The 24,455-nt window shown below is 48.0% G+C and overlaps 1 protein-coding gene across 20 annotated transcripts in view; it reads right to left on the bottom strand.

Moving 5' to 3' along the window:
* Nucleotides 1–18,037, bottom strand: part of LOC138850130 (uncharacterized) — a 311,379-nt gene extending 293,342 nt beyond the window's left edge. For 12 of the 20 annotated variants that reach the window (XR_016235270.1, XR_016235263.1, XR_011389675.2 and 9 more), the window contains exon 1: nucleotides 17,822–18,037. The gene's annotated coding sequence lies outside the window, so the exon portion shown is untranslated. Of the gene's footprint in view, nucleotides 1–15,077; nucleotides 15,296–15,506; nucleotides 15,569–15,676; nucleotides 15,817–17,821 lie in introns of those variants that run through there. The other 8 variants (XR_016235266.1, XR_016235257.1, XR_016235268.1 and 5 more) reach the window with 6 other exon arrangements.
* Between the last annotated feature and the right edge of the window lie 6,418 nt (nucleotides 18,038–24,455).

Genomic DNA, 24,455 nt, shown 5'->3' with positions numbered 1-24,455 from the left:
GTTTTGCTTCTGAGCGTCAGGTTAATGTTTCTTACAGCAGCTATTAGCAAACCATCACTGTCACTGCCCACTCAGTAGCTCCTCAGTGGCTTAAGAGGGAGCAACAAAAAGCCTTAGATTCCAGGCTGGTGCCGCGGCTCACTAGGCTAATCCTCCACCTTGCGGCGCCGGCACACCGGGTTCTAGTCCCAGTCAGGGTGTCGGATTCTGTCCCGGTTGCCCCTCTTCCAGGCCAGCTCTCTGCTGTGGCCAGGGAGTGCAGTGGAGGATGACCCAAGTCCTTGGGCCCTGCACCCCATGGGAGACCAGGAGAAGCACCTGGCTCCTGCCATCGGATCAGCGCGGTACGCCGGCCGCAGCACGCTGGCCGCGGCAGCCATTGGAGGGTAAACCAACGGCAAAGGAAGACCTTTCTCTCTGTCTCTCTCTCTCACTGTCCACTCTGCCTGTCCAAAAAAATAAAATAAAATAAAAAAAGCCTTAGATTCCTATTGACCTCTTGCATACAGCAAGCAGGCTCCCATTCCTCTGCCCTGCTGACACAGCCTCACCCTGCCTTGGCCACTCCTGCCCAGACTGCTGGACACAACACTATCTGAGGAATCCAGCCATCAGCCTGAGGTCCCCCACTCCACCCCAGCCCTCTCCCCCCAGCTCAGCAGCTCAGTCCCAGAGTCCAGCCTCAGCCTCAGATCAACCCCTCCCAGCTCACACCGTGATCTCACAGGACCTTTAGAAGGAGCCCCAGCTCTCCCTCTATCTCGGCAGCTTATCTTGGGCCCAGACCCCAAGCCCCTGACCACCTCTTTGCACTATGTAAACCACTAGTCTGTAAGGCGAGGTGTGCTCTCTGCTAGGTGTGTGCTGGGGACCCTCTGCCGTGCGTGCACCTTGGATACAGCTCTCCCAGGCTTTACTCTGGATGAACCTGGTCTGGCTTCGGCTTCATACTCTCTCTTCTTTCCTGGCAGCTTATAGCCTAAACTGTGCCACTTATATGTCAACATTATCGCATCATAATTAACCAAATTCACATCACTGTGACACCTGTCAAAATTGCTCACCTTCAGATGCAGCTTTTGGGATTTAATCCAGAAATTCTATTTTACTAGGCCATTCACTCAGTAACTTTATGAGCAAGTATTAGCCCAGTCAACACAGGGGAACACCCAAAGCCTCAAAGGAGAGAAGAATGCTCATAGAAACAATGGCCCGTACAACTGGCGGACTGGTTTCCCCCAGGCTGGGGAGGAGGGTAGACAGGTGCAGGGGATGAAGATGGGCTAAAAGCGACAGAACAGGTTTTGAAGTGGATAAACATGAGTTGAAGTCGAGGAAAATGATGGTGCAGTTTTCCCAAAATGAACCCAAGACTAGGTTTCTTCAAAGGTTACATCTTGTTCAGTAGTGTATTTTTATTGATTACTATTACTGCCATTCTAAGTAGTAGTAGTGAGTATCAGGAGCAATGGCTATCCACAGGGACTTGTTTAGGTTGCACAACAAAGCTAAAATACGTTGATTTGGATAGAAGAGCATGAGAAGCAAGGCTGGAACTTAGCCACATCCCACCAATGGCACCTCAGTTGCCATCATCAAACCAAGGGGTGGGGGGTAGTACTGTTGTCCAGAGCTCATCCTGCTACAATGCTAGGAAACATCACACAATGGCCCAAGAAGAAGGGAAAACATGGGCTGGCTCTTATCTGTCTCTTCAGTATTTCCCTTGAGTTTCTCTTGCCTTGAATTCATTCTTAATTTGAGCTCATTCCTCAAGGATTCACGGAGAGCCCATTGCAGCTCAGACACTAGAGCCACCAGGCCCCAGCCAAGTGGAATACTCCTCCCAGAACTTCATCAAACGTTCCCGAGTGGTTCTACTCGGCCGAGGTGGTCACATGCCCTTGCCTGACCCAATCACTGTGGCCTGGGGAACGGCGTGGCCCTGATGCCAGCCCAGCTAACACGCCCACTCCTGGGGCAGACATAGGAGACCAGCTGAGGTGCAGCCCCCTAGGAAAAAGAGCAGTAACTACCAAAAGGAAAAGACACTGCTGGACCGATGAAATGTTTCAATGACCACTACAGTGAATTCCTCTTCCTCTTTTAAACTGTTATATATTATTTATCTATTTGAGATGGAAAATGAGCAACAGAGAAATCTCCCATGCTCACTCCCCACACTCCCACTACAGCCAGGGCTGTGTCCGGCTGAAGTCTGGAGGGGAGTCCCCAGTCCAGGTCTCCCAGGACTCAACTACTTGAGACATCAGCTGTTGCCTCCCTGGGGTCTGTTAGCAGGAAGCAGGAATCTGGAGCAGAGCTTGGTTTCAGCTTGGATACTGGATGTGGACGTCTTACCGGCCTCTTAACCACAAGGCCCAAAGCCTGCCCCATCATTTTACATTTTTAACAGTTACTGTATCCTGCTTCCGTATCCTTATAGCAAAGAGGCCATTTGTACATTCTGAGGCTCGTCATGACAAAGCGCACGTCTGCATTTCCCAATATAAGGCGCTGGTGGTCCCTGCAGCACACGGGATTGACTGCCTGCTCGCTCGTTCTGCAGCGAGAACACTGCTCGACGCTCCCCAGTTTGTGCACCTTCCTTCTGAACGGGCCACTCCTGTTTCCCGAATGCCTTTCCCTGCTCTCAGAGTGCACCCACAAATGCTCCAGGAAGACTTGAGAACCTCACAGCACTGCTACAAACACAGGATGTCCAAAGGACACGGAAATGACAGGGAGACAACAGAGCGGGTATTCTCTGCCTGCACCCCCCCCCTTACCACACAGAAGCCGATCCATCAACTTCATCGTGGGTGTTGACCTCCCTCCTGGTTTCTATCCCTCAAGGCCCATGGAACCCCAGCTTTCCCTATCACCCTTGCTCTCCAAACATCTTTCCGAGGCTGGGAAACCAAAGTTTCCTAAGAGAATGAGAGCATAGAAAAACCTTCCAATGGTTTATTTTGCATTATAAAGGGACCTCATATCAATAACAATAAGAGATAATTAATTAAAATCCTGAAAAAATTGTCCTTGTCCCACTGCATAATTTATTGCCACATTATCCTCAAACCCACTCAGGGCCAGGGCACTGAAGCAGTTTTCATCCGACTTTTCCTATCCCACACAGCGATGTTCTCAATCCCCACCCCCAGGTCCTGTGTCTCCTTTGGATGTCCCAGGGCCGACGGCCATAGTTCTCAGTATTTCTGTCTGGGAACCCTGAGTCCTCCCTCATGGAAGCGAAATGTGCTAATTTCTTTGGTTTTTTTAAAGATTCATTTATTTAATTGAAAGAGTTACACAGAGAGGTGGGGGGGAGGGTTCCATCCGCTGGTTCACTCCCCAATTTGCCACAATGGCTGGAGCTGGGCCAATCTGAAGCCAGGAGCTTTCTCCATGTCTCCCACGTGGGTGCAGGGGTCCAAGGATTGGGGCCATCCTCTACTGCTTTCCCAGGCCATTAGCAGGGAGCTGGATCAAAGTGGAGCAGCCTGGTCTCAAACCTGCATCCATATGGAATGCCGGCACTGCAGGTGGTGGCTTTACCTGCTACACCACAGCACCAGCCCTAAATGTGCTAGTTTCAACAGGCACTGAGCAATTGCTTTACAGCAAGGACAACACCTGATGTTTCTCCACAAGGGCCGATGACCCCATCACAAACGCGGGCACCTGCAAGGACCTGTTCCCGTCCACTGTTGCTACAGCAATAAGGCTCACTCTGCAGATTTGTTATTTTTGGACACTGAAATTGCACAGTTGGCATGCCAAGCTCTTTCCACCAGCAGGTTCATTCAGCGGCTTTCGCGGCTGAGTTCCTATCCCACCCAGCTCTGCCGCGGAGCTGTTCAAGGACAGGCTCCTGTCTTCAGCTCCTCCCCAGCCTGAGCCCCCGGGGGCCTGATGAAACTGGACACTGATAGTTCATCTAAAGGCTACTGGAATGTTGATTGCTCTGGAAAGCCCTGCACCTGGGGACATTCCAAAATGTTAAGACAGTGCATTGTGAGAGCCTCCTGCATGGCCCCCACCTGCCTGACCTGGGTTCATGGGATGCTCTGTACCACTCCCAATTAGCAGCTTAAGGAAAGATCCCGCCCTGTAAAGCCCGGTTTCAAACCATCTGCCCTGTCTGGGCAGGCTCCGCCTCTACTCGCACCCAGCCCATTCTGTCCTCCATAAAATAAAGTCCTCTCTCCTTCAACTAGCTACCTCCTCCCTTCTCTGAACCCCAAAATCCTAAAACCTGACACAGAGTCCATATTCTGCAGCCATCAGCAAGGTTACCAGCGACCCAGTGCCAAATGCAAGCCACTTCTGATATAAAATATCTTTCAAGATAAAAAAAAAAAAGCAAGCTCACCATTCTAATTTTTTTTTTTTACACACAGCTGGAGATGGGAGGGACAACAACATGCAAACATCCTAACAAATATAAAATGATAAATTAGCAAGCGACTATTTAATTATTACTCTGATTCCTGTAGATGGAGCCACGGCTAATGAACCCGACTTGTCCTGGAGGACTGCAGTGTTCTGCTGAGACATTTCCATTTGGTTTGTTTGCTGCTGCTGCAGCCCAGTGAAGTAGACAGCATTTGCTTAATGAGCTTCCACTTCATTACGGGCTGTGCTACTGACTGCGTCACTCTCCTTAGGCATGCGGGCTCTGCGCTCTGCTGTTGTTTTAAAGCAAATACTAATTTATGATTACCTGTCACATTAGGCCATTGAAAATTGTACTCACACTGGCTCACACACACAGAATGCTAATGAGCTGATTATGGGCTGCGGTGGGGTCCCCGGCTTCTAATCCACGGACATAAATTCAGATCCCTGCGCAATATGGGTCCTGGAACAATAGATGCCGTTGGAGAGGAGGGAGAGCAGAGGCTGAGGGGGGCGAACACATCACACGTAAGCGCAGCGGCTCTCTCAAAGGCCAACAAGCTCGGCACTGACCTAATTCAGTGTGCAGCGATGGTCAGAAACACCCGTTCCACTGTGTCATGTACGGGCAAGATGAATGACTCCCCGGCCATTCCCTCCCTGCCATGGTCATTATCTAATTGAAGTCTGATGCCCAAGCAAGGCGGATCCTGACACCATGTCTGCAAGCCTCTATTGTACGGAGTAAATCCTATAGACGCGTCCTCCAAGGGTACTCACAGAGCAAATTCCAATCAATAACACTCATCCAAGAGGCAGTTCAGCCTCAAGCCCAGTATTTACCTGCAGGCTGGAGCACAATGCTCTTTTACCAGGTTTATCCTCTCTCCCTCCCTTCTTCATTACAAGCAAGTCATTTGCACTTTCAAATACAATAGTCAGCAAAAGGCCTCATTAAATCTGGGTGTTTTTTTTTTTTAGTTATCTCCTGTAATTTGCCCTCATAAATTAAAGCTCTGGCAAGCTGTGGTTTTGCCCCAGTATTGGCTGTCTGCTGGGTTTGCTTTTTATAGTTCTGACTTCATTCTGCCTGGGGACACTGCGGTTTGCTTCAGAGCCTGCTGCTTCGGTAAGTGCTACAAACACCCCATACTTAGAAATGCCTGCACCAGTCATCATCTTTGCTTACAAATACTGCTCAGACATCAAACGTGAGGCTCCATACAAAGGTAGGAATGGCCTGAAAACACTCAGAATCACATTCCCATCTCTAACACAGAAATCGCTGTGGGGGGCAGCATCTGTATTTCTGCAGTGGAGATTAGAAAACCCCACCAAGTCAGGCAAGTACAGTAGATAAGAACAGAGTAATCCTTCACCTATCTGCCCCAAGAGTCGCCCTCTTTTATCCCCCTCCCCCTCCCCCTCCTTTTTGAAGATGACCTGTTTACAGACCGCAACTTTCCTCCTAGTACAACTTCAGATTTCTGTCTTCTCATTTTCTGGGCTTTTTTTTTTTTTTTTTTTTTTTTTTTTTTTTTTTTTTTTGACAGGCAGAGTGGACAGTGAGAGAGAGAGACAGAGAGAAAGGTCTTCCTTTTGCAGTTGGTTCACCCTCCAATGGCCGCCGCGGCCGGCACGCTGTGGCCGGCGCAACGCGCTGATCCGATGGCAGGAGCCAGGAGCCAGGTGCTTTTCCTGGTCTCCCATGGGGTGCAGGGCCCAAGCACCTGGGCCATCCTACACTGCACTCCCTGGCCACAGCAGAGAGCTGGCCTGGAAGAGGGGCAACCGGGACAGAATCCGGCGCCCCGACCGGGACTAGAACCCAGTGTGCCGGCGCCGCAAGGTGGAGGATTAGCCTAGTGAGCCGCGGCGCCGGCCCCTTCTGGGCTTCTTTATTTGAAACTTTGCAATAATAGTAGTGGAATTCAAGAATAGGAAAAAAAAATGCCTACCTTTAACACTATCAAAAGTAAACATTTAAGAATAATGTTAATTAATCCAATGTGTGTATGCTCATTATGTATCTTAAACTGCTAAACATTATAAACTGATCCCACATGATCTGCGACAGTTCTGTGTCACATCTCTCTGAACTGGTGGTGAATTCTGCCTCAACTCTTTCTCACTACAGTCAGATGAGCAAACAGGGAACCGAGATGAGCACAGCTAGGTTCCTGCTCGGACGAGTCTCAAGGCAGCACGCAAACTGTTGATTCGAGACCAGGACAAAATGACTCCCACCCAGATTCCTTTTATTACTTTGTAATTCCACATTCTTAGCAATGATTAAAAGAAGCCCTCATCAGTCCGTATATCCAAGACTGTTAGATCGATAACATTAATTTGAACCGTATTTCTGGTTTACTCTCCCACGATGCAAACAGTTCTTAAAAAGTAGCAATTTTCTCTAATGCATCAATGAGGCCATGTGGTTTCTCATTTTCAAATAATGCCCAATTTACACCATGGCAACCTGGGCCCATTGCTTAAAGGAAAACAAGGTTTCAATTGTCCTGGCAATGCCCAAGTCCGACTCCCACTAAAAATAAATTATTGAGCAAATTTGCATCGAGTACTCTTTTTAACAGAGCTTTAAGAATAAAAATCCTGTTATTATCTTAATATGAACACAACACGAAAGATTTCAAGTCACTCAGCAGAATATTTTTCATAGTGCCTATGTTTAAACTGCAGAAAAATGAAAGCAAATTAGTTAATTACTGTCTCCAGCCGTATGGATGCTAACAAGTTCCTTTTCCTCACCTATAATGAACTCCCAACGCCAGCCAAGATGGGGGAGCGCCGAGCACTGATGCAGGGTTTTTTCTGCACACGCAAATTGCTTTTCCTGATTTACATTGGAAAAAAAGACTGAGTGCCTATTTACACACTGGATAATCCAATTTGCTTATTTTGCAAAACAGCCCCTTTTCCCTTCTTGGCAGCACTAAGCATTGTACAGCCTCTCAACTAGAAGGAAAAAAGGATATGCATTAGAAAGAGTCACACAATGACTGTGCCCAATTCAGTAAATAAGGCAGAGTTCATGTGAAAAGAAAGTGGAGACGCAGTGAGAAGCATTTGCTTGTAGCTTGTAAGCATATGCACTCCATGTCCACAAAGCAGTCTACCCAGGAGAAGAAAGCACACAGAGGCTGTAAAAAAAAAAAAATGACAGATTTTATTATAAGCCTTCATTTGGGGGTCTCTTCATCAAACCAGAATTTGCATGTTTGCCCAGTTCTCAAAACCGCATTCTTCTGAGGCCAGCATAGCGCTAACAGCTATTAAGCACTCGTTCATACGACAAGTCAGATAAAATTTGTAGATTCAGAAGAAGTTATAGGTGAGGCCATAAATCAATAGCCAACAGTATTTAACGCAGCTCAGTAATACTGGTTGGCACAGAAGGGTGTCAAGGACGTGAATGCAGAGTGGAGGAGCATGAACTAACAGGGTGTGTATGGGCAGGAGGGCAACTTGACCTGGATTAAGTTTTCCATAGCTAATCAGAGTAGGCACCTGCAAAATCCTTCCCCAGTGTTAACCTCTGGTCTCTCTCCCTGCAGTAGGCTGGGAGGAGACCTGCATCTGCAGACACAGTGCTTCCTGACCAAGGGACATCTGAACTGGTGCAGCTGGGAGCCCACAGCCCTCTCCATGGGCAGTGTGTGCTGTCGGGGCCATGCTCAGGCTCACACCAGCCACCGCAGCCCCAGAGACAAGAAGAGAAAATGGAATGTGAAAAGACAAAAGTGTCCAGCATCCCCGCTCCCAGGGGGACCTTCCCCATAGCACAGTGATGGCAGCACTGTGACTGTCCCTGGCTGTCACAGGAGCCTGTGAATAAAGAAAATGACAAGCAAAGCTAATGTGAGGCAGCAGTCAATGGACACTGGCCACGTTAAGAGCCACCGCCAAGTGCTCCCTTTCCCAAGGATGTTGGAAACAAAGGAGGGCTCTGTACAGGTTCCTGTGTCTCAGCAGGGCTTGAATCCCACAACACAATGGGACGTGCTTCCTTCACATACACACAGTACGAAGGAACACCCTATCGTGGCTTTGACATTTGGTGTTGCTTGCTTTGCATGCATGCATGACCTAGAAGGCACTCAATTGTAGGGAGAACTGAAATGCCAAGGTTTAAAGAGTTAGCTCAATCATGATAGGAGATTCCCTGGGAATTAAAGCTTTCAGAATGTGACAGTCAAACACAGGCAGTGACGCTTAATGCTAACCTAGGTGAAGAAATACTTGGCAAGCAGGGCAGGAGAAGGTTGCACAAGAGGCCACATGTGCTGACAAAGAGTCCTATCTCTTGGAATGCCCACCCCATCCTATGTGTTTGCTTTTGCAAACTGTCTCTGCTTTGCTTCAGACCTCAGAGGCCAAGGCAAACATTCGCACAGAGCCCTTCATCCTGGGTGAAGCTGCACCTGGGAGAACGCACCTGTTACCTGAGTTTGTACTGACACACCCCACACCACCCCTATCAAATCAGAACTCAATCCCTGTGCTGTGCCTTGGAGGTGCATGCTGGATGTCATCAAGTCCCCATCTCCCAGTCCCTCCCTTGGTTAAAAAGACTCCTCGTCCTGCTTTCACTAAAATTAACTCCAAGTTAAAGAAGTGATACAGCCGGCCACACAGAGTCTCCAAACATCAAGACTCCAAGCATCGTTTCTCTCTCCTATAGGTAACACTTCCACATCTTGGGTTTTCCTTCCAGGAACCCCAGGCCCTAAGCGATAAGTGACTACCACTTGATCAACTGGGGCACACCTGCCATGCTCTAACTGCCCAGGAGGACATGGTATCACTCACCAATCAAAGGTCACCACGAGCAATGGTGACCAACCAGAGACCTAGGCACGAGCTGAACTCTGCCTCTCGACCCCGCCTTCCATCTCTAAGAAGCTTCAAGGCCCAACCTGCTGGTAGCCTGGGAGTTAAGGGGTCACTGCCCAGCTCCTCGCTCTGCTCTGTGCTATGCAGTCAACACCTGCTTTCTTCTCCCACCCCATGTCAGGGTCGGGGGGCACACCCAGCCTTGGTGGGAGGAGGACACAGGAGCCATTCATCCAGCCAGTTTTTGGGGTGTTCTAGAACAGAACCACAGTGGGCTCAGTGGGTGGGGGGAGGTCCCAGGACCCGAATAAGGACCCTCTGGCTCCTCACCCTGTCTGACTTTTCTAGGACTGTTAGCTGCAGCAGGAGTAACAGAGGCAGAAAATGGAGAAAAAAGAAAAAAAAGGAGTGGAAGTAAAAAAAAAAAAAAATAACCACAATTGTCAGGGAGGGAGAGAAAGAGTGGGGGTGGGGGAAGCGGCTTGCATTTGAAGTGTTCAGACATGCTGAAGTAATGATCCCGGCAACATGTTAGCAAAACATTAGAAACACTTTAGTAAGCAAATAATTTAATTACAGCCTTCTCCGAGGCGCTTTCTGCCGCTTGACCCGTGCCCTTTCCTCTTGCTGTACCTAAACCCAGGCTGGGATTCACACTTCCTATTCTTGTCACAGAACCTCTCCATCTTGTAGCATTTAATACAGTGTGCTCCAGGTGTTCTGCGCTGAATGAATAGTTATATTACTACCTGTCAGACACAATCACACTCTATTCATCATCCGCGGCTGGCTGCACGGAGCCCAGCTTCCAACAGGCTCCCTCTCTATTTCCTTGTTCAAACGTCTGCGCTGCTTTCGGCCCATCTGTCAAGGCTGTCATTTAGAGGGAAAACAGTATCAGCGCTTTAAATATATGGAGTTCTCTATTGAAACAGTGCTGTGATTGAACTGTCAGCATTCTCACTATCACAGACAGTAATTCATGGCTGGTCAGGGCTCCACTGACGCTGCTATTACTGGGATGACCCCGAAGGGTCACGCGGAGGGTTTGTGCTTTACAGTCGGGTCTATAAATAGTGCAATTAACCTTTCAGGAATTACAAAACGCTCTTGAATTCTCCTTACATGTGCTCCGTGCCTGTGTGGTTTAACGCCACAGGAGGGGGTGGAGAGAGGGAGGGACAAAGAAACAGCTCCTCCACAAAATTGCTGAAACGTGTGTCCTGTGAGTAGCGATACATTGTATTGTTTGGAGAGCAAGTACTTGAAACGCATGAATGTATTTCAAGCCACCATTTGCTGTTTTGGAGCGAGATAACATATGCTGAGATTTCTGCTGAAATTAAAAGGTTTCTGAATGTGAAATAAAATACGATGGGTGTGAATGAGAGGACTTCTGTTCTTCCTTATGGAAAGGAAGACAACACTTTCAGGGCTCTCAATCGTTCCCTTTCAAAAACCAGAGCGTTCCTCGCGGTTTCCAGTCCCGGTTTCTGAAGCCCAACACCTGCATTCCCCACTGAACCCAGAGAAAAGATTGTTGGGAGCCAGGCGCTCTCTCACGTACGTAGTCCCCAAAGACAGAGAATTCTGGATGCTGAGCAGTGCCAGCCCCACAGCACCAGCAGAGATGCTCGGGCTCACCCTGCAAGCAACCAAAGTACCTGCTAACGGCAGTGCCGAAGGCTGCAGCACAGCCCCACGTACAACCCTCACATCCCCATCTCGGGGTCCTCAAAAGCCGGTGTAGCTAGCCACCATCGCTGCCCCCCTGCCCCCTGCCCCCCGCCCTGTGGAATCCTAAGCTCCCTTTCTGCATCTTGCCGTGGACAGTTTCACCCCCAGGGATCCCAAATAGTCACAGGGACTCGGCACCAACTAGCAGGACTGGGTTTTGTTCCTTCGGGGTCGGCACCCCACGAACGTCTCCCCACGCAGAGGACAGCCCCGCGGTGCTGCTCAGTTGCATCGCAGACGAATGTCTGGTTTGTTTTCTCCTCTGCGGGATCATTTAATGAGCGCATTACGCCTCTTATGCCTACAGTGTACACAGCACAGGGAATTTTTCTCATCAACTTGTTCAAGGGACAAAGCCAAGGAGCATTTGTAATCTCCGAGACCGAGAGCACGCAGCTCCAACAACCGCTGCTTCCTGTCTCTGCGTTCCCTGGCTTCCGAGGTAATTTCCCCCACTTTCTTCCTCTCAGGCGAAGAAAAAGGTGCCCCTTTTGTATTTGGGGGTCAGGGAAGGCGAACCACAGACCCAGCAAATGGTCCTTTGTGAGCAAAACGTACGTTGACCATCGCCTCAAAGCAGAAGAGCACCTCAAGTTCTTAAGTAGCCTGTTCATCGGGTAGCAGGATCCGGGCCGTATCTCAGCTCACGTCAAGGTTTGCAGGAGGCAGGAGGAGAGTGAGGAGGCATACAGCCTCCCATTAGAGCTATTTGCTGGGAATGTATCTCACACCGATCTGCCGCCATGCACAAATAAAAAGCCTTTGCTTATTACAGCCGCTGAACAAGGGTAATTAAGAGGTAACCTCTTCCAGTGAGGGTGCATTTTCCATTTTGGATACAGGCACCCAAGGTGGGGAGAGGTGCCCCTAACCCCATGTTGTCAGTGTTGTTCGCTTTCGTGGCTGCTGCCTTCCCTCCCCATCCTCAGCGGGAAAGCAAAAAGCCGCTGCTTATTACAGAGGCAGAGGCAGTGCTGGTCTCATCCCATTAACTGTCGTATTACCAGGCGCCGTGCCATCCCATTTGAGCTGCACGGAGCGCTGGGAACTGCTTAATTATGTACAGCGGAGCCGGTCTGCACAGCCTCCAGCCTGCCTGACTCACTGGCAGACACGGGGGTCGCCTGCAAGGCTCGCTCTTGCCTGGTCCAGAACACACTCAGGGTGACAAAGGCATTTGGGAGTTAAATAATAATAATGATGATGATAATAATAATAATAAATTATAGAGCCTTTGGGAAGGAAGCGGCCAGCATCAGAGACAAGGCTGCTCCTGACTGTGTGGGCTCACGCTGGCGTGGGCTCGGGCTACACAGCGCATTCCTCATGAATTACACCAGCGCGTGTTAATTACAGCGTTCTGACGGCGCTCGTCTCCGCCACGCCTGCCGCGGCTGGCTGCGCTCTGCCTGCAGGAGCCGGGTGCTCTGAGCACTATGGCAGAGGCCGCTCGCGGCTCACATCCCTTTCTTTGGGGACGCACACCTCCTCCTGGGACTGGCCGGGCCTGCTCTCCCCCAGGAAAGCCGATGTGTAGGCGACAGTCACCACAGTCGTGTTGTGCACGCTGTCAGCCTCGTTCGGCTCCCCACTCCACGACACCACAAAACCACGACTGCTCTCAGCGAACGGGATATCCTGAGCTGCTCTCCTCAAATCCTACAACACGTTCCCCTTGAGAAACTCTGCACCAGCGTACTCATACGGATGGCACCAGCTATCCACAAAGCAGCAGCCGTGGTGCAAATACAAAGTCACCAAGGAATTCTGACTTCCAGAATCAACAAACTCAAGTGCAAGGAAAAAAAAAAATCAGACCACTTATTGAGTACCTACTATGTCCCAGGGACAAAGGCTGGATTCTAAACACACACACACATACACACACACACACAGATGAGAGATGCATCAACATCAGAACTGGACTCCAGGTTCTCAGGCCACAGCACAGGAGCCAATGCATAAACAAGTAATTACTACTCCACGTGCTCTGAGCAGAGGTGCAAACAGCATTTCCCCAGGCCTCGCCAGCCACAGGTACACATGTGGTCCCGTGAGCAGTAACCGCTCAAATTTCACTTCTGGCGGTCCCCAGGCAGGGAGTCACCTGTGCTCCTACATAACCCTGACCCCATTGGCACCGGGCTGCTGTGTCAGGCACTGTGGCTCCACATGGCCCCAGCCCCACTCTGTCTTCTGGGTGTCCTCCCTTCGAGGGTCACCAATGGGCCACGATGCCTTCCAGAGTCTCCAGGGAGGCACAGCTCACCCTACACTCCTGAGCAATTAGTCAAGAATCCAGTGCACAGAGGGGCAGGACACAGACCCGCGTGACAGGGGCCACACGGGCCCACGTGTGTCCTCTCTGGCACCACAGCTGGGCCCTTCTTACAGGGCCACACAGCTGCGCCAAGCCCCTGCCTCCTTCAGGTTGAACGTGCTCACAAGGCGCCTTTGTCTTCTTATCAAGAGGCTTCTGCAATGCCGCCTCCCACAGCGCCCTGGAAATTCCAGGCATGACTGGCTCCCACGCGCATGCAAGCCACAGGGAGGCTTCTCCACCCACACACAGCCCACGACGTCCGGCACAAGCAACAGGAATTGTAGGGAGGCAGAGGAGCGAGGCTGACCCACAAAACTCAGTGCTGGGAGTGACTCCTATGGAATTCAAGAGACAACCTTCATCTTCCTCCAGGCAGAGAGGGAGGGAGGGAGGGAGAGAGCGAGGGAGGGAAGAGAGAAAGGGAGAAATGGAGGGGACGGAGAGGAGAGGAGGGGGAGGGAGGGAGAAGAACCTGCAGGATCAGAGTCTACTCTGTGCTGCTCCAGCAGAACCAACAGGACTGGCTAACCTACACTGAACAGAGATTAAAAGGCCCCCAGAACCAGAGGCAGCAAGGCCAAGACTTAGGAGTGCACATCTGGCAAACATCTTTTCCTGCTTCACCCCGCGCCCAAGCCATCACACACAGAAGGGCCCAGAGGAGGCTGCAGAGAAAGTCACAGAAGATACACTACACATCACAGAATGCCAATGAAATCCTCAGCTTTGTCGTTCGACCCCTGTCTTGGCTTTGTGTGGCCAACTCTCAGATTTGATTCTCATCCCATCACTTTTTTAAAAGATTTATTTTGCATTGGCAACATAGGTTATTTTTCCATTTATGTACTCTCCATATCCAGTGGCCTATACAGGTATTTAGGACAAAGAGTTCTTCATTCCCACTGTAAGTACATTCCACTAAAATCATGGGATTTCAGATTTTCTGGAGCCACCCGAGATAATAAATATTTAAGTCAAAGTTCCTTTTCATAATCTTCCCTTTGATGCATCAAGTGAATTTTAACAGAGACTATAAGCGTTGCCCTTAGCAGCCTCAAATAACACAAGAAAACGTGACCCAAATGTGTTCCAGCACTACAATGTTCTCCAAAGAGCAAGAGCAGGTTTTTAAGATCAGACCCAGTTCTGAAATACACACAGGTGCAATTATCTGGCCCGGACTTTATTTGTGCTCCCAGCAGCCCCCTGTGTCCCTCTGCCATCACCATGACCCGTAGTCTCAGTGACAAACATTCTTGGGCCATTCACTGGTGCCGGTTTGTTTCGTGTCTGGCACAAGGACCATAGAGCTAGAGCCGCACATCCGTTCCTGCCCACCGCCTTGCAGAACTGCTCTGGGAGCTGCGCAGCCCCATTTCACAGCACTCCCCCACGTCTCTTGCACAATCTCCCTGCTGAACGGCGTGTACATCGTCATAAGTGCCCGGAGGCCCCTCAGCCAGCTCCACATGCGAGGACGCATCCTTGTTGCACTGAGCTGCTGTTTCTGTCAGGGCTCCTGTAACACACCTGGAGGGGAAGTTCTGACCTCCAGGTATCAGAGGTATCACCACCTGGCTTGCTGCAAGCAGCTGTACACAGACAAACCATTATCTGGGCATGCCAGGGGCTTTGTGGCTCAGAGTGGGAGAGTTCTGTTTTTCCACTGAACTGGGTTCTCCTAACAAAAGACAGATTAGCAAGAGAGAAAGAGAAGTGGGCAAATACATTCAAGTTTTCAGTGAGGGCCCAAACTTAGAAACCTGCGTACTTTTATTGTAGCTTTAAGGACGAAGTGCACAGTCCTGGAGCAGTATGGCTGATAAAAGCAATGGGAACTCAAGGTCGTCTACGAGGGTGGAACTCAGCAAGGCCAGCCTGTTCAGATGCATCCTGGCCTCCCTGTGTCTTCAGTGTTAACAGTGTTCCGTCATCTGGGTGTAGCGAGGGGCCACTCCCGGGAGAGTCCCATGACACCTGCTACAGGGAAGAAGTTCAGAGAGTGACCCCACAGTATATGACGACCTGCTCCATGGGACAAAGCACGCAGGAGCCTGCCAGTGGCCTTCCCGTTTCTGGTGTTTACTCTGATGCCCAGGTGCCAAGTTAGGAGCAGTGTACCCCTCCCCCGACCCAAGCTCCCCGCAGGAAGCACTGTGCGAACAGGGCTGTCCTCCCCAGGAAGACTCACCGAGAGGGTTTTGCTGTTCAGTGAAAACCAGGCGCTGGAATTCACCGGCTCGAAGGCCTGGCCTCAGAGATACCACACAATGTGACATTTGTCAGTGTAGCACCAGGTGCTCCGCATGACATGCACCCACTTTCTACCGAGCGGCACCCAGCTGGGGGGCGGGTACTTACTGAACTGCTCTCCTAAGCCCTCCCCAGCCCACTGGCATCACTGACCCACGGTGTTATCATTGCCGGCTGTTTCTCAAGAATTCAAGATGTTTGCATCCAAATGGCCAGCTCCACCACATGCAGTATCATGGGAGAAAATCCTGCCTTCAAACCAAGGGTTTAACATAACCGACTTCTTGTCTCACAAACGCTGCCCATGGAGACATGAACAGTAACATGAACTAGCCCAAATCACAACACTTTCCAGACACGTGCCCAAAGATAAACCCATGGCAATGTGGGCTGGCTTTAGAGCGGAGTTGTGACATTGGAGCACCTCTGATTATCACTCTGGGACCATGAATGTGAGGCAGTTAACAGGTGCTACTGAATGCCCAGAGGGTCTGTCTGCATAGCCATGCAGCAAGCCCATGCTAACAGAATGCATCCAGCCCTAGGGCGAGCAGAAGCATCACACGACTGGCCAAGTTCTGAATGTGGCAAGTATGGCCACGGGAGAAGAGAAAGCAAAACAACCTCCTTTGTACAGAAGTCATCAGAGTGACGGAGAGACAAGAACTGCCCGCGGGAAGGACTGCCTGGGACTTCCTCCTGGAAACCACAACTTCCAAAAAGGCAAAGTAGGCACAGACAATCGGCTTTTTTCCCTATGAAGATGAGAGACAGCTTCGTTTTCTCATCCCACTGGCACTGGACACTGGATTTCCTACAGAGAAGGCATGAAGGGAGACTATGTCCATGTAACTAGAAACAGTTCCCCAGGACATTCGCACATTCCAACTCCTTCCTTCCACCTGGGTCACGTCTATTAATACATAAGCAGGAGAAAAATTTGGGAATGTGACAGTGAGGGTATAAAAGGCAAACCATGGAATCCAGGATAAGCAGAAAATCAGATCATGAAGGGTTAAATTGTAGTTGGTGAGATTTCTCATCTCCGATTCTCAATAGGAACCTGTTTCACTGCCTAATTTATGTCCACTCACATGGTCAGTCAAGCCCCTGAATGACCAAACCCCTCTTTCTTAAAATGAATCCAAGTGTCAGGAGTCATTTCCACTTTGATCTACGTTGGGCCATACTCTTCATCAAAAGCTCCCTTCAGTGTAATGAACAGGATGACAGCAAACAAGGCGTTCACAGGAACTTCGGCAGTGGGTTTGCTGCCAGGCAGTTTCTGAGAACTTCCGTCACTTTTGTCATGTCACTGGAACGTGCTCTTGTTTCAGTATTACGATGAGTTGTAATTTAAAAAATTTATTCCTAATCTGCATAAAGAAACTCATTAGAAAGAAAAAACATGATTCCTGCACCAGCTGGCAATAAAAGGTGTACAGAATTATTTCAAAGTGTTGCTTACCTAAGTTCGAGAAATCTCGGCTCATGGTGACACGTGAAAAATAAAATTCCCTCATAGACTCTCAGCTTCACAGAAAAATAATAGGATCTTCACCCAGGAAGCCTAAGTCACTTCTTCTACAGTGACAGACCACTGATTCCCAACTGCTGATGTGCCTCCGCATCACTTGCAGGGCTGTTAGAAGCATGGAGACACCTGGCCCCCACCACGGACTCACAGAGCCCAGATCCCAACCCAGGTGCTCCCAGGGTCAGCCAGGGCTGAGAGTCACAGGTCTAGCCAATAAGTAAGTGCCTGCCTATTTGTTTAGTAGGACATGGAGGGAGGTTAGACGTCGGAACAGAGCAGGATAGCTGGCAATCCCATCATACGAGTTACCGCTTCTATAGTAATGTTTATGACCAACAGACGGATCGCAGGAAGAACACGCTACCAGATCAAGTTTTACAGGTTAGGAGGGCACTTTAAAAAGCTCACAGAAACAGAAATGTACTTGGGTGCAAAAAGAGGCGAAATCACTACACAGTTTTGTCATAATACTCATTTTCCATAAACGTTGTGAAGATCTTGCATATTTGGGATTTTTTTCTTAATCAAGTACCATGCACTTCCATTGCCTTTTAAGAAACTTTTACCTTGAAAGCACTGTAGTTTGAGCTATATTTATCTCCTCTACCAAAATTGCTGAAGGCTTGCCTTCCCTAACATCTTGCCCTTTGACTCGGCTTTCTGTTACTTCAACTGCAGTACCCTATGGGAGCTACTTAGGAAAGAAGCAGACTTACTTTGGCTTACGGTTTCGGAGGGTCAAAGTTCAGTATCAGGCAGCACAGTTACTGCAGTGTCTGATGAGGACAGCGAATGGTGGAGCACAGGCAGAGGCAGGCCAGGCAGCAAGCAGAGAGAGATGTAGGAAACTCACTCGGCTTATATATCCACCGCTCACAGGAGAACTACCTTCCAAGGTCAAGCCCCAGTGACTAGTCCCACCTGCAAGAGGCCACAATTCGATCAGGACCCTACCATTAATTCATCAACAGTTAACATTAAGCTATTGACTATCAACATAAGACTTTGGGGTTTTAACATCTGTATGAGTTTGGAGACCCAAAGGCTGTCAAATCAAACTAGCTTCATCAAAGACAACCGTAATGATAAATAGATTTTCGGAATCAGCAAGTCTCTGAATGCTAACCTAGATAAATCATCAGAGGAGGATTTGTTATTTTTTTTTCTTGGTTGTATGATGGTTTGTTTCCAGGTAAGGACAATACATTTTCACTAGGGTAGAGTTTCTCAAAGTGGGGTTCCAGGACCAGCAGCGAGGACATCACGTGGACAGAAACTTGGGGCATATGCAAATGCTGAGGCCTCTCCACACCTGTGGCATGGAACTCCATCATTTCTTAGCAACCAGTCATCACCCAGCGAGCACATGGTGTCTTGTTAAGTCCCTCAGGGGTTCTGCACGCATGCTGGGGCTGGACAATCTCCATTCTGCACATGGGAAGACTGGCTTTCCTCCCACAGGGTTTCATTGTGTCTTCCCAAGTGCCAGGCGTGCCCGACTCAGTGCTGTGGGGCCTCCAGTCCCCATCACCCCTGAGATGAGCGTCTCAGGGAATAGCGAGCTCCAGGCACAGATGCTGGGAAAAGAGGAGGGAAGGGGTGCTGACAGGGTGCAGCACAGCGAGCCCATGGAAGGGGTCCCATCTCCATGAAGTCAGAATGCAGGCTGAGCTGGGGGCACATTCTCATGCAGGACACTGGGACACCCTGGTCACTTCCCAGCACTCCTTACGAACACTGACACACCCCCAACCCCATCAAGCCACCACTGTGTCCTTGTATATGCTGTTTCTAATCGGGGGGCCTCCTGTTAACCCCCCCCCACACTCCTTGAGAGCACTTTTCGAAGGCCCCCTTTCCAAATCCACTCAGCCCTAAAACTGGGAGGGTTTCCGGTCCAGACTCATACTCACCACCTTTGTCTTACTTTGTCAAACTAAAAAAATGTCTGCCTCTACCATTCCATGTCAAAGTTCTCAAAACCAAGGACAATATTGTAATACATACTTAGCAAATGCCTGAATGAATGAATCCCAAATAAGCAATCCAAGGCCGCTTTGGATGGTGACTATGGATAATTACATAACCAACAGTCAGGAATGACACAGAAATTCCCTATTTTATTTTAGCCTACGTGGAAAAACACACGTATTCACACCAGAAGGTGGTGTACGTGGTTCTCAACAAGCTTAAAACTCGCAGTTCCCATCTTGTTGGCAGATCTCCTAAATGTGGTACTGCCACCTTGGTAATGTTTCCAGTCAAAATTGGGCTTAAAAAGTAATAAAACGTGAAACTGCAAAAATGAATGATGGCCTTTTTTGGAGAAGCAGTGACTTCCAAATGTTCACACCGACTTCGAGAATGTTAAGGACGATTTTTAAAGAAAGTATCTCTCAACCATATGTTCAATCGCATCACATGAAACTCTTAATTTTCCTTCTGTGAGCGGTTGGAGGTTGACAAGGCTGATGTTCCGGGCGCTGAATTATGACTCTTTGCAATACACGGAAGAACATTTTTATATTCCTTTCCAGAGGGAATAACAGAGATGACGACTCTGAAAAGAGACAGGAAATAGATTAAAGAGGAACAAAGGGTGTTTTCATTAAAGACAGGAGAAGATTGATCCAGATCTCAAACTCTAACAGAAGTCATGACTGGGTTCTTTCTTTGACACAATTTTGGTGTTAGAATTTCCATTTGAGTCTTCTGAAAAATAGATTCCTGTTCTCTGATGAAATTCTTCATCCTGCCATATATTTTTCTCAACATATTGATAACAATTATGATATTGTTTGCACCTGATACTTCCAATTTCAGGCCCTCTAAGAGCTTATTTTTACCATTTGTATTCCTGCTTTTTGTCACATGGTAATATTTTATTAAAGGATTAATATCACATCTGAAAAATAGAAGAAATATAAGTGAAAAGTAATAGAAACTCTGAAAAATGTCTTCTTTCACATCCTTAGCCTCTGGTAAGAAGGTAAAATTAGGTCCTTTATTTTACTCTCTATAGCCACTGCACTAACCTTACAGTCTTGGAAAGGTTTGGGTCTCTGATTCACCTTGATCTATAGGATGTGACTTTCCCAGGGTCTTAACTGAGTATCTTGAGAGCTGACGAGGGCGCTCCTCCTTGTCAGGTTACATTCCCCAGTTCTCTTCCCTTGCCAAGTCTCCTCCACCTTAGCATCTCACCCTTTAAAACGGTGAGCACAGGTCTCCTGTTTCTGCCTCATTCTCATAAGGATCTTGCTCATTTGCATTCTGGCTGCCTGGGTTGCTCTCTGGTTTCTACATAGCTCTCTGATTCACTTGAATGTGTGTGTGTGTGTGTGTGTGTGTGATCCATGTAGCCAAGAGATAAAGAAATTTAAGATTATAAAAGGCCTGGCAGTGGAGGATGGCCCAGGTGCCTGGGCCCCCGCACCTGCATGGGAGACCAGGAAGAAGCACCTGTCTCCTGGCTTCGGATTGGCGCAGCGCCAGCCGTGGTGACCATTAGGGGGTGAACCAAGGGAAGGAAGACCTTTGTGTCTGTCTTTCTCTCTAACTGTCTATAACTCTACCTGTCAAGGAAAAAAAAAAAAAAGGCCTGGCAATGAGCATCAACATAACATTCAATTTAAGTGATTATCAGGGTAGAGTTCAGTGACGATTCAATGTAGAACTAAGACGAAATGAAAGTCACATTAGCAAGTGATAATAAAATAGGAGATTTAAGTAGGGGAGAGAAGGTATAAAAAGTAGAGCAAGTATTTATTCATCAAGTTTCATAATAACAAGAACTGTTAGTGATTAAATTTGAAAAAAGTTACTCTAATTCTGACCTTATACTGTCTTAATCATGGAGAGAATTTTTGAAGTTCCACATAATTTGCAATTAAAAAAAATTAAAGTTCATCAATTCCTTTGCTATTATTTTAGTTTTACTTTTAAAATTTAGATTCAGATAAAATTAAATTAAAACTCTATTTTAAAATATGCAAGAGTGTCCATTCTTGCGTAATAAGTTGGGCTTATTTACGGTCTCCACCCGACTTGTAATGTGTACATTCACAGTGGGATTAATGCAGTGCTGCCCACCTCATAGCTACAGGATTTCACAGCGGTAGATTCTAGATTCCCACGTCCCCCCTTCTTCTTTGCGTTTCTCTCTAATGCTTTCTTCTAAATAACATGCATTCCTTTGCTATTTGCTGAAGTGGCAGACTGTCCTTCTAAGTCCTGAAGTATTAGTAAATCATCAACAGTGAGCTTCTCCATTAGACTCTGCAGTCATCTGGAACACGAGAAGTTTGGTCTCATGTTCTAACATCAGCTACAAGCATAATGGGGCCCACACATAGGCATTTCTCAGTCAACCCTAGTTACACTACACAAATTTAGTTAAAAACCCAGAGCCTATGACATGCAGTTGACAATCATTCTCATGCCTGAGAAAGCATTAGGCCTCACAGAAATCCAGGCATTACCAAAGATCACTCAGCTGGTTCACAACAGAGAAGAAAAGCCAGCCCAAGTTCTCCACATCTGAAGCCTTCTGATATCCAAGCCCACGAAACACTCACTTCCTTACACTGACTCTACTTTGTACACATCTGGAAAACCATCTTTGTCAATCTTATTTCCTCTTAGATTGGGCTGCTATCATTTCCTCTTAGATTGGGCTGCTATCGTATTCATTGACAAAGATCACTCATTCGCCTGTCTTCTTTTGGTACTTCATTCCACCAACTCTCAGTATCTAAAGAGCTATATATTAACAGCAGAAAGCACAAATCCAACCCAAGTCATTAAAACAGCAAATAGAATCCTGTGTAGGTGTTTGACACAGCACCTACAGGTCTCAAGACTTTATAAACTGCAGAGCTAAAAAGAGGCAACTGAGTTCAAAGTCCCAAATCTGACTTAATCTCCCAGCTCACTTGAATGTATTTACTGGGAATTCCTGAACAGAAGCAGCGTATGCCAACACTGGAAAGAACAGGAAGTGCACACACAGAACCCTCATACCTCGTGTGATGAAGCCAAGAATCTGACTTCTCCATCTGAATGCACTCAGAACACTTAACCATCTCTTTCTCTACTAAGACTTAGGTGCCATTCAAAAGCACCCCTCCCTCTTTGTAACACAATGATTCTGTCACCTGAATTTATTTGCTTTATTTTTTCCAAGCTCTACAAAAGAGTCCTGAGACTGAATAAGATCTTGTCTCCAAACTCAATGCATTTGCGGAAGTTGCCCACTGCTCATCTGTTTCTCCCATCTCTGGGCTGTGCTTCTTTTCCTTTGCTGTACTGTTGTGGGCCAGATCGGTACACCCCCACACCCCTCTCCAGCTCGCAGAATGCTTGGTGATAGGAAGCCTCATCATCTCTGTTTCACCAATTCATCACCCCTGTCCTGGAGGCAGCACAAATAGAGATAAGTATACCAGTGTTAAAGAAGAAAAGCTGGAAGGAAGCATGCCTCAAATAGTAACAGAGGTTAGTTCTAATCTCAGGAAGCTACTGATTGATGCTGGCTTTGTGGGTGGTTAAAGAATTCACCAGAGCAGTCAGAGTGAGTAGAATTAGATTTATTGAGCATGTTGCAATGGAGCAGTGGACAGGAAAGCCAGAGGCTGACTGGTAGGCAAGGATACAATTTGGGAGCTCTACAGAGGAGGCAGAGTGCCCATGCCGAGAGACTTTGCCATCTCTAGGGATTTGCTGCCCACCAGCTGTTCCAAGTGCCTGCCACAGTTCTCAGCCATGCAAGGAGTGCTTAGGACTTCTCTGTTTTTGTGTACTGTATATTTTCTGATTCATAAAGATACAATTTTAAATAAAATTACAGAAGATCCCATGCACATGGTAACCATATATTGATAAAGGAGAATTCAAGACAAAGAATATTATTAAAAAGGGAATATTTCACAGTAATAATTAATACCATTTCTAAATAATTCAATGGTCAATGAAGAAGTCATGAAGGAAATTAGACTATCTTCAGGTGAATAATATTGAAGACACTATCTATCAATTTTGGGGTTGCATGAAATAGCACTTAGAAGGAAATCTATAGTTTTAAGAGAAAAAATACAGGAGCCAGCATTGTGGGTCAGTGAGTTAAGCAACCACCTAAGATACCTGCATCCCATGTGAGTGCCAGTTCAAGTCCCCGTAGCCAGCTCCCTGCTAAAGTGCCTGATCCAGCTCCCTGCTGACGTGCCTGGGAAGGCAGCAGAGGATGGCCCAAGGGCTTGGCCCCTACCACCCATGTGGGAAACCCGATGGAATTCCAGGCTTTTGGCTATGGCCTGGCACTGCACTGACTTGTAACTAGTTGAGGAATGAACCAGTGGATGGAAAATCTTTCTGTCTCTGTTTCTCTCTGTCTCTCTCTCTCTCTCCATGTCTCTCCCCTCTCTGTAACTCTGCATTTCAAGTAAATAAAATAAATATTTTTAAAAAGCTAAAAAAAAAAATCTAAAACAATCAACCCTAGGAAGACAGAAAAAAAGAGCAAAAGAAACCTAAGTACATGAACAAAAATTGAAAGTAGAGCAGAAAACAGATAATGGGGGGGGACCTATTTGTTGAACTTTTTACTTAGTATAGTGTGTATAAAGTTAACTAAAAATAGATCTTAGTAAAAACAAAGCCAAAATTTTGTGTTTTTTAAAATATTCATTTGAAAGGCAGAGTTGCAGAAAAAGAGAAAGAAATAGAGAAGGAAAGAGAGAGGGGGAAAGAGAGAGAGATCACTTCCATTTGCTGGTTCACTCCCCAAACAGCCAGACCTAGGCAGGCCAAAGCCAGGAGCCAGGAGCCAGGAGCTTGACCCACATCTCCCACAGGGATGCAGCAGTCTAAATGGTTGGGCCATCTTCCCTGTCCTTCAGCACATCAGCAGAGAGCTGAATTGGATATGGAGCAGCCAGGACTCCAACCAGCAACCATAATGGATGCCAGCATCATAGTGGGTGGCTTTTACCCACTACTCCACAATGCCAGCCCCCAAATTTGCTTTTTGTTTTTAGACAGGCAGAGTTAGACAGTGAGAGAGAGACAGAGACAGAGACAGAGAGAAAGGTCTTCCTTTCGTTGGTTCACCCCCCAGTGGCCACTACGGCCGGCACTGCACTGATCTGAAGCCAGGAGCCAGGTGCTTCCTCCCAGTCTCCCATGTGGGTGCAGGGCTCAAACACTTGGGCCATCCTCTGCTGCCCTCCCGGGCCACAGCAGAGAGCTGGACTGGAAAAGGAGCAACCAGGACTAGTACCTGGTGCCCCAACTGGGACTAGAACCTGGGGTGCCAGCACCGCAGGTGGAGGATTAGCCAAGTGAGCCATGGTG

Source organism: Oryctolagus cuniculus, chromosome 6 (assembly GCF_051225735.1).
Source record: "Oryctolagus cuniculus isolate XC-2025 breed Fujian yellow rabbit chromosome 6, ASM5122573v1, whole genome shotgun sequence".
Lineage (NCBI taxonomy): Eukaryota > Metazoa > Chordata > Mammalia > Lagomorpha > Leporidae > Oryctolagus > Oryctolagus cuniculus.
Note: the sequence above shows the minus strand (reverse complement) of the source record. Positions and strands in the feature narration are given on the sequence as shown.